Here is a 9626-nt window from a genome sequence, read left to right as displayed (position 1 = left end):
CTAGTGGGGATTAACAGTAATGGCAAGAAAGATCTTATTGGGGTGGTGACTATGTTCTAAAACTGACTTGTGATGGTTGCATGACTCAGAAAATTTATAAAAAACCATTGAACAGTAAAATTAAAAAGAGATTGTCCATTTTCAAATGAGTTTTGGAAAAAATGGTTAATAAAAGTAAAGCAAGTTTTGTTCATAAAACCTTTTCCTCATTACTACAGATGTATTAATGTAAGCCATGAATCTCTAAGGAGGGATGAAGTATATGTTTTTAAACATTTGTGTGTGTGTTATGCTGGAAAAGTATCAAGGAACTTAGTGGGAGACAGATTTATAGAGCAGTCTTTAATACTAACCATTCTTATACAAATATTTTTTGTCTTCAATAGCCAGGTACTATTCTAAGATACAACAGGGGAAAGAAGAGTCAAATATTTTTGCCGTCATTGAGTATACATTATGTGGGAACTCAGACAGACTCCGGAGAAGGCAATGGCACCCCACTCCAGTACTCTTGCCTGGAAAATCTCATGAACGGAGAAGCCTGGTGGGCTGCAGTCCATGGGGTCGCTAAGAGTCGGGCACAACTGAGCAACTTCACTTTCACTTTTCACTTTCATGCTTTGGAAAAGGAAATGGCAACCCACTCCAGTGTTCTTGCCTGGAGAATCCCAGGGACGGGGGAGCCTGGCGGGCTGCCGTCTATGGGGTGGCACAGAGTCAGACATGACTGAAGCAACTTAGCAGCAGCAGCAGCAGACAGAATCAAGGTAAATAAGCAACAGATAAAGTATGTTAGACATTGATAAGTGAAGCGAAATTCACTCAGTTGTGTCCAACTCTTTGCAACCCCAATGGACTATACACTCCATGGGATTCTCCAGGCCAGAATACTGGAGAGGGTAGCCTCCCTTCTTCAGGGGATCTTCCCAACCCAGGGATCGAACTCAGGTCTCCCGCATTGCAGGTGGATTCTTTTATCAGCTGAGCCACAAGGGAAGCCCAAGAATACTGGAGTGGGTAAACTATCCCTTCTCCAGTGGATCCTTTTAGATATTGACAGGTGAGGCAAAAATAAAATATAGAAAGGATACAGTAATTTTTGAGATGAGTGGATGTTTTCAATAAGATTACCTGAGAAATTCTGAGATAAAGCAAAGTTCTAAAGACTGAGCTCTAGAGATATCTGTGGAAGAACATTCCAGGTAGAAGGAACAGGACTGTCTTTGTGATAGGAGTATGACTGACATGTTTAGGAAACAAAGTCTATTATGAACAGAATGAGTCATTAAAAATTGCTCACAAAATTAACAGAAGAGACAGCAGAAGTCTATTCATGTGGGCCATTGTAAAGATGCTGGCTTTGACTCAGATGGAGAGTTGTTGGGGGATATTGAGAGAGGAAGAGCAAAATCTGATTTACATTTTGGTACACTTTATTTGTGTTGAGAATATACTAAAGGAGGTCAAGTCTGGAGGCAGGAAGATAAATTTGAAGTGAGAGGTAATGGTGAGTAGGATAAGAGTGATAGCAATTAAGCAGTAAGACATAAAATGTAGATTCTTAGATATATTTTGAAGGCAATCCCCACAGAATGACTTTTCATATACAGTGGAGACTGTAATTATATTCTGGTCCTATAAGAAAGGTATTGCTATCCTCTCCTTTTTGATCTCAATATTTTAAACCCTTCTGATTTGAAACACAAAGTGGTTGGCTCAAAATGGAAGGGCATACCACATTAGTTCTGCAATCATGTGCCAGGATAAAGAGAAATTGCTCTCTAGAGTATCCCATCATTTACTGGAAAAATATTATTAGCTGCCAAGTGATGTATTATATAAAAATTTCCTATGTGCATAAAAATTGCTTTTTCCCCACTCAGATTCCATCTCTCTGACGTGTATAATGACTTCTTCTGCATGTACTAAAACTTTGCACATACCTCTATTTTCAATTATATCATTGTATTGTTGCTATTTTTTGATATATATTTCCCTTCCATCTGACTATGATTATCAGCTCACTCATTTTTAAGATTTCCTGGCCATAATCCACTGACTTACACTAGGTATTATTGAGTAAATTTTCAACTTACTGAACCAGTTCTTGAAACATTTAACATTATATAATTCAGCCCATATTCTACTGTAAAACATAGAACTCAGAGATCTAGTCTGATGATTTTAAATGTTGTAGTAGTATTGCCTCAAGTTTTAGTTTGTAACAGGATACTTAGTGAAGCCTTCTAAAAGTCAGACTTCTGGACCCCATTCACAGAATTCATGATTCAATTGACTCAGTAAGTTTGAAGCTGACCTTAAGAATTTTCTAGTTGTGGTATACATATATAGAGAATATATATAATAGAATATATGTATAATAATAGAATATTATTCAGCCATAAGAAATGAGAAAATCCTACCATTTGTGAAAACATGGATGGTCTTTGAAAGCATTATGTGAAGTGAAATAAGTCAGACAAAGTCAAATAATGTATGATCTTACATACATGTGTAATCAAACAAAACAAAACACAAAATTTATAGAAAAAGAGATCCGATGTATGGTTATCAGAGGCTGGTGGTAGGGGATGGGTGGATTGAAGGAAGATGATCAAAAGATACAAACTTCAGTTGTAAGATTAAGAAGTACTAGGGTGTAATATACAACATGATGAATATAGTTAATACTGCTGTATAATATATAGGAAACTTGTTAAAAGAGTAAATCCTATGGGACTTCCCTGGTGATTCCGTGGCTAAGACTCTGCATGCCCAATGCAGGGGGCCCCGGTTCGATCCTTAGTCAGGGAACTAGATCCCACATGCCACAACTAAGACCCAGTGCAGCCAAATAAATAAATAAAAGTAAAAAAGAGTAAGTCCTAAAAGTTCTTATCTAAAGGACAAAAATATTTTACTTTATTCTTTTCTTTTTTATTGTATCTACATGAGAAGATGGATGTTATATGAACCTACTGTGGTACTCATTTCATAATATATTTAAGTCAGACCATCATGCTGTATACCTTAGACTTATACAGTGATATAAGTTCATTATTTCTCAATAAAACTGGAAAAAATTGTACTTCTAATATGTTTCCAGGTGATGCTGATATGGCTGTTCCAGAAGCCATATGTTGAGAACCACTGCCCTAAGCATTTCCTTAGAACTGTCTATGCAAAAAGAATTGGAGTAGAGAGTAGCAGGACTATACCAGATAAAATATCATTATATTCAATTTATTGATTTATAGGCACCACTAATAGATTTTCTGTGTGAAACTGTTTCTATCATGAGACAGAATCACACAGGTCTTGCTATGCTAAAAAGGAGAATTTATTATAATGACTTATTACTTGTATAGATCAGAATAAGAGAGATCAAGATTCAAGGTAGCTCCAGGAATTTCTCTTTCCTTCTCTCTTGCTGTTTCTTAACCTTCCTGCACTTTTTCACAAAATAAATCTGTTTTTTACTTCATTCTCCATTCTCTATCTAGTAAGTGGAATTGTCCGCTTATTTTTGTATTCTTCAATGGAAATCAAGAAAGAGATTGTCTAAATAGTTCAGCTCATTGGCATTTTATTTCAAAAAACTCGTAAGAGTGCATAGGTGGAGCCCTGCTGACCCATTCCTGGGTTACTCATGCAGTAAGTTCAACTTAATTAACTTAATTAAGTTCACTGTTTCACTGAGTAGAGATGTGCAGGTAGGACTGCATCTGTTAGAGAAGGATGTTGGGCATTTTGGACCCTGTGACAGACATATCTGGCAGAATATTCCTAAAACCCAGATTTTAGGGGGAAATCAAGAAGGAAAATTCCTGTTGAATTAGTGAGAGATATGGATATGAAAAGAGATGTCACAGTTCTTGGAGAAAGGATAAGAAAACGAACGTATTCAGCTTTATGACATGTCCTTGTCTTGACAAACAAGATCTTCCTGTTCTATTTATAAATGATGTTGGAGTGCACATAGATCTGATGTTCTTTCCCTTTACTTTTGAACTCACTTGAAAGTCACATGAGGAAGCACTTGTTATACACAGAAAAAATAAACCTGTGAGGAGCCAGATGCTGTTAGGTGATATACTTGCCTAGTGGGACCACAGAATGTGGACCCCTAGCAAATCTGGCTCTAGAGTGTTAGTGTCTTTTTCAAGTGTAAATCATCCTATGATTCCTGCTGAAAAAAAATGGCAGTGATTAGTTGACCTCTTTCTTGAAAAATAAGATTTTTGCACAGAAAATAAGTGTATGCTGTCTTGGTAGGAGGCCTATTGCAGATTCCATTGCATGTTAGGATGATGGGAAAGACAAGTGATTATATTCATTATGAACTTTTTTTCCCCCATAGGAGCCAGCTGCAAGAGGACAGGTGACAGTTTGCTAAGGGATCTCTAGCATATTTTTCTGTGTCTGTTAGAAAGATAACCATTGATTCTTTTCCTTAGGGAAGGTTTGTGATCACATTTGAACTTGGTGTCGTCTACTGGAATGGAACTGGACTTTGATTTTCTTTCACCTGTCTGAATAGTTTTGATTTAATGTTGATAGTAAAAGACAAATTGAATGAATCTTCCTCCTTCACTCTCTTGGAATCAATTACTTCTGCTCAAATAGCTTACTTCAGGAAGCTTTAGGGCATCCAATAAATTCATTTACATACTCTCAAGAAATGATCAGCATCCTGGTGGAATAAGAGAACAGAAAGGACTGATTTACCTCAGTGTTTCTTTCCTTGTGGCTATCTGACCAGTAATAAGAGTTCATACGTGTTGAACTGGGTACAGTGGTCTCTCGCAGTCCCGTGCAAAGAAAACTTGCTGAGTTAATGAACCGTGGCTGAGCAGCAAAGAAAATGAGGATAGCATAATGAATGCAGCTAAGAATCTTTGTTCCTTTCTTTAAGTCACCTCTTTACCCTGAGACCACTCAGACTCATCTAGGGCAAGACCCAGAGAGAGCATACTGCTTCTGTTTAATTAGTATAGGTCAAGCTCATAGTATTTTCTTTTGAACCCGTGGCTCCTCAGGAAAAGATGAGCTGACCACAGTGTAGCCCTCTGGATATGAAATAGAGCATAATTATTTCAGATATTCCTAACATGTGCAACTTCTGCTTTGATTTTACACTTACTTTGTCCTTTTTTTCCACTTAATTTTCTAGTACACTGCACAGCTATGCTAATTTGGCACGGATGCTAAATATAAGGTCAGAGCATCTCACTTTGGTCTTTACTTGATTGCTTATCACCTTTCCTGAATGCCATTTCTATTTACTCTATGCATCTGATCTCATGTCGGCACTGCATCCCCTTGGCAGGCTGGTGTTCTTGTTTTTCTCTCTTTCCAAGCAGCTGTTCAATAATTTCACATGACATAATGTAAATGTATTTTCTATTCATGAGGGAAGAAAGTGAGTCCCCATAATCTCAGACCATCTTCCATCACAGATTTCTTTTATCCAATGATCAGAACAGGTTCTTTGCTTTTCGCTTTTATAATCTCTGTTGTATAAAAGCATTTTGAGGAGAATTATATAAATGTTTACATTTCCCTTTTTTCATCACGTGGCTCTTTCCCAATACATTTTACAAGTCATTTCAATATTTATTATAAATCAATGGATCTGTTCCCTGGTTTCTCATTTACTGACACCTGCAAATAATCAGTGAAGATAATTAGGCACATGAATAGACATAGTACTACATAAATTAGTTTGGGAGCATTCTTGTATGAGGTAGATTTGTAAAAATTATGTTTGTATGAGTAACGTTTATGTGAGGAAAAAACCCTCCAGGCTCTTAATGTAACTCTTGGTTTGTACAATTGATTTAAAAAAAAAATAGAGTAAAAGTCAAATATTAAGATGCTTTGGCTTCAGCTTTTGGCACACAAAGAAGTCTCCCTGGTCCCAAATGGAGAACAGCATTAACCAGCATGCTCTGATTCTGTCTGTACAATTTCTAACATTACTTTGACTTGAGGTTTTAAATACCATATGGCAAATTCATAAACACTCTGAGTGAGCAGGTTTTTCTGAGAAATAATATGAGATTACCACCTACCTGAGACTTAGGGAAATCAAAAAAGACGTGCATTTTCTGGATGTGTGGCTTCTGTTAGTGATTTTTAGGAACTCAGCCAGGAGCTGTTTAAGAATTCTTGTGTTGATGCCTGGCAAGTGAGAACCATGCAGAATGTAGGCAATGTACATTTCCTAAAGAAGTAATACATAGTTATAAGGGTATATTTGATTATTTATTTATCCTTTTCTTTAAGTTAAAAATATACAAACCCATTGAAATAATCATGAGTTGATTGCACTATCTTTAGAGTTATATTTCTGAAAGATAAATATGATATTCTAATATCCCTAATTTAAACCAAATTCCCTACAGTGAAAATTCTAGTCTTTGTTTTGCCATCCAATTTTCTACATTTTGTCTTTTTCTCTGTCATAGGCCTTATACTACAAATTAGTAGCTAGTCCCTAATGTGACCATTTATATTGTGGTATCTTTCCTCTTTTCTCAATATGGATCTCTTATTATAATTAAAATCCAGTTAAAAATGATTGCAGCCATGAAATTAGAAGATGCTTGCTTTTTGGAAGAAAAGCTGTGACAAACCTAGATAGCATATTAAAAAGCAAAGACATCACTTTGCTGACAAATGTCCATATAGTCAAAGCTATTTTTTTTTTCCAGTAGTCATATATGGATGTGAGAGTTGGACGTTAAAAAAGGCTGAATGCTGAAGAATTGATGCCTTTGAAATATAATGTTGGAGAAGACTCTTGGGAGTCCCTTGGACAGCAAAGAGATCAAACCAGTCAGTCCTAAAGGAAATCAACCCTGAATATTCATTGGAAGGACTGAAGCTGAAGCATCAATACTTTGGCCATCTGATGTGAAGGGCTGACTCATTGGAAAAACTCTGATGCTGGGAAGGATTGAAGGCAAAAGGAGAAGAAGATGGTAGAGGATGAGATGATTAGATAGCATCACCGATTCAATGGACATTAACTTGAGCAAACTCCAGAGATAGTGGAAAACAGGGAAGCCTGGCATGCTGTGGTCCATGCAGTCACAAAGAGTCAGACATGACTAGGCGACCGAACAACAACAAAAAGAAAACAACTGTTGACATGCCTGTCTCTTATCTACCTCCTCAATGAGTTGTGCAATCAAAGATAGTTAACATTCCATCTCTAAATGCATCTACCAGTGCTTTCAAAAGATTTGGGCACATAGTAGAATCTCAGTATATGTATGCTTAAGAAAGAGAATACAAGGATGAATTAACACTATCTATTCGATATTTCATGTGTAAACATTTTATTTCCAGAGTATAGTTTGAAAATACTAAATCTCTTAAATACAATAACTTCTGATGTCTAAGGTTTTAAGTAAACCCCCAGAAACAGCTAGCATTTTGAGACTGCCCTTGCACTGGCATTATCTTTTATGACCTAAAGACAAACCCTTAGATTTTTAACCCAGAGCTAAAATTTTATTTTATTTAATACACATGACGTAAAAGTGAGATATAGTTTTCATATTACAGTGTATATATAAAGCCAAAAAAACTTGAAAGACACAGAGAAGGGTACACATAAAGAGGGATTAAAAAATGTTGGCTAGCTGAGAATGCTAAAACAAAGTATGCTTTATTATACATTTTAAAATAGTCATTAAAGTTCACAGTGGATGCTCCGAGCCATCAAGTAAAACTTGGTGCACATCCTCCATTTAAGGAGAAAGGAGACAAATACATTATAAAACTGTATCATAATAATGGTTAAGGGAAGCAAAGTCTGCCTGCCTGAATTTTAAATTTTAAATGCATTTCTAGACAATTTGTGTGAAATACTTCATTGTTCTTAAGTTGCCAGAGATGCTGGGAAAATACAAACTGGGAGTTGCAGAAATTACTAACCAGGTATTGCTGGAATATTCTGAAGCACAGATGCTTCTAAACTTTTAGTGGATTCAGGAAGCCACAGGAACTTGGAACTTTTAGTGGATCCAGGAGCAGAATCAAGGCAGAGAGTTTTCTGCTCATATCTAGTTTTAACTACTGCATGAGCTAATAATGCTCAATATGGAAAAATCTGAGCTCTGGCCATGATGTGACAGGAAACAAACAAGTGCATGCAGATGGCTCCATCCACAGGGCCTGCAATAAGCCCCGTTAACAGTGAAGCAATAGAAATATCTTTATGAATAACTAATGAATAAACCGAATAACTTGAAATGTGCATTTTTAAATTTCTGGCTGGCTCAGAAGCATTTTGAGGGCAGGATTTATGTATAACTTGTTCAGCATGATATATACCTAATGCCAAGCACAACACGTTGCACATAGCAGGTTATAAATAATACCTGTTGAGTGAATGGATGAATGTCACACATTGTTTCTAATGTGTAACAATGTGGTTATACATTGTTTTTACCATAAACTTTTATCCTGATTTGTGTGTGTGTGTGTGTGTGTGTGTGTGTGTGGTGGTTTTTGATGTTGTGAATTGGAAACATGTTGTTCAAAGATAGACATCTTTATTCCTTTCCGACTAATGCAGGGCAAGTATACAGATGAGAAGACGTAAGTTTTTAACTTAATTAGAGCTAACATTTGTTTATTTCCATAAGTGATCTTTCCTTTTTTCCTAATAAGGTATTTTTTTTAAAAGAAACTGCCATGTATGTCTTTTTTCACATTTGTATAATAAGACAGATAGCAAAAGGCATATTTAGAGATGTTTACAGGGTTTCCGCCCGTATCAGCCTGAAGGCGCCTGATCGCGTCCGATCTCGGAAGCCAAGCAGGGTCGGGCCTGGTTAGTACTTGGATGGGAGACCACCTGGGAATACCGGGTGCTGTAGGCTTTTGGAGAAGGCAATGGCAACCCACTCCAGTACTCTTGCCTGGAGAATCCCATGGATGGAGGAGCCTGGTGGACTGCAGTCCATGGGGTCATGAAGAGTCAGACACGACTGAGCGACTTCCCTTTCACTTTTCACTTTCACGCATTGGAGAAGGAAATGGCAACCCACTCCAGTGTTCTTGCCTGGAGAATTCCAGGGACGGGGGAGCCTGGTGGGCTGCCGTCTCTGGGGTCGCACAGAGTCGGACATGACTGAAGTGACTTAGCAGCAGCACAGGGTTATAGAAGCCAAAATGGCAAAGACTGGAGGTAGTAATTTACTCAACTGATGAAGAAGTAATTTATTCCTGGGTTACTATGAAAACAATTACAGAACTTTTGATACATTAGTAGTATATTTCCCTAATAAAGAACTTTTTTTTACAGAAGCTAACATTTTAAAATATTTGTTCAGTTCAGTTCAGTCGCTCAGTCGTGTCTGACTCTTTGCGACCCCATGAATCGCAGCACATTTATCTTTTGTATTTATGAATTGATTTATTTGTAAGTTTTCTAAGGATGAGGGTTTTGTTTTGCTCATCATTATCCCCAAAGGCTACAGAAGTGCCTGGCACATCAGTTCAGTTCAGTTGCTCAGTCATGTCCAACTCTTTGCAACCCCATGAATCCCAGCACGCCAGCCCTCCCTGTTCATCACCAACTCCCGGAGTTCACTTAGACTCAGGTCCAT

The 9626-nt window shown here is 37.2% G+C and overlaps 1 pseudogene; it reads left to right on the top strand.

Annotated features, from left to right (window-relative positions):
- Positions 1 to 8778: 8778 nt before the first annotated feature.
- LOC129634647 (uncharacterized) lies at positions 8779 to 8897 on the top strand (annotated as a pseudogene).
- The last annotated feature ends 729 nt before the right edge of the window (positions 8898 to 9626 follow it).

Source organism: Bubalus kerabau, chromosome 19 (genome assembly GCF_029407905.1).
Source record: "Bubalus kerabau isolate K-KA32 ecotype Philippines breed swamp buffalo chromosome 19, PCC_UOA_SB_1v2, whole genome shotgun sequence".
Classification (NCBI taxonomy): domain Eukaryota; kingdom Metazoa; phylum Chordata; class Mammalia; order Artiodactyla; family Bovidae; genus Bubalus; species Bubalus kerabau.
This window is presented reverse-complemented; position numbering and strand designations above follow the sequence as displayed.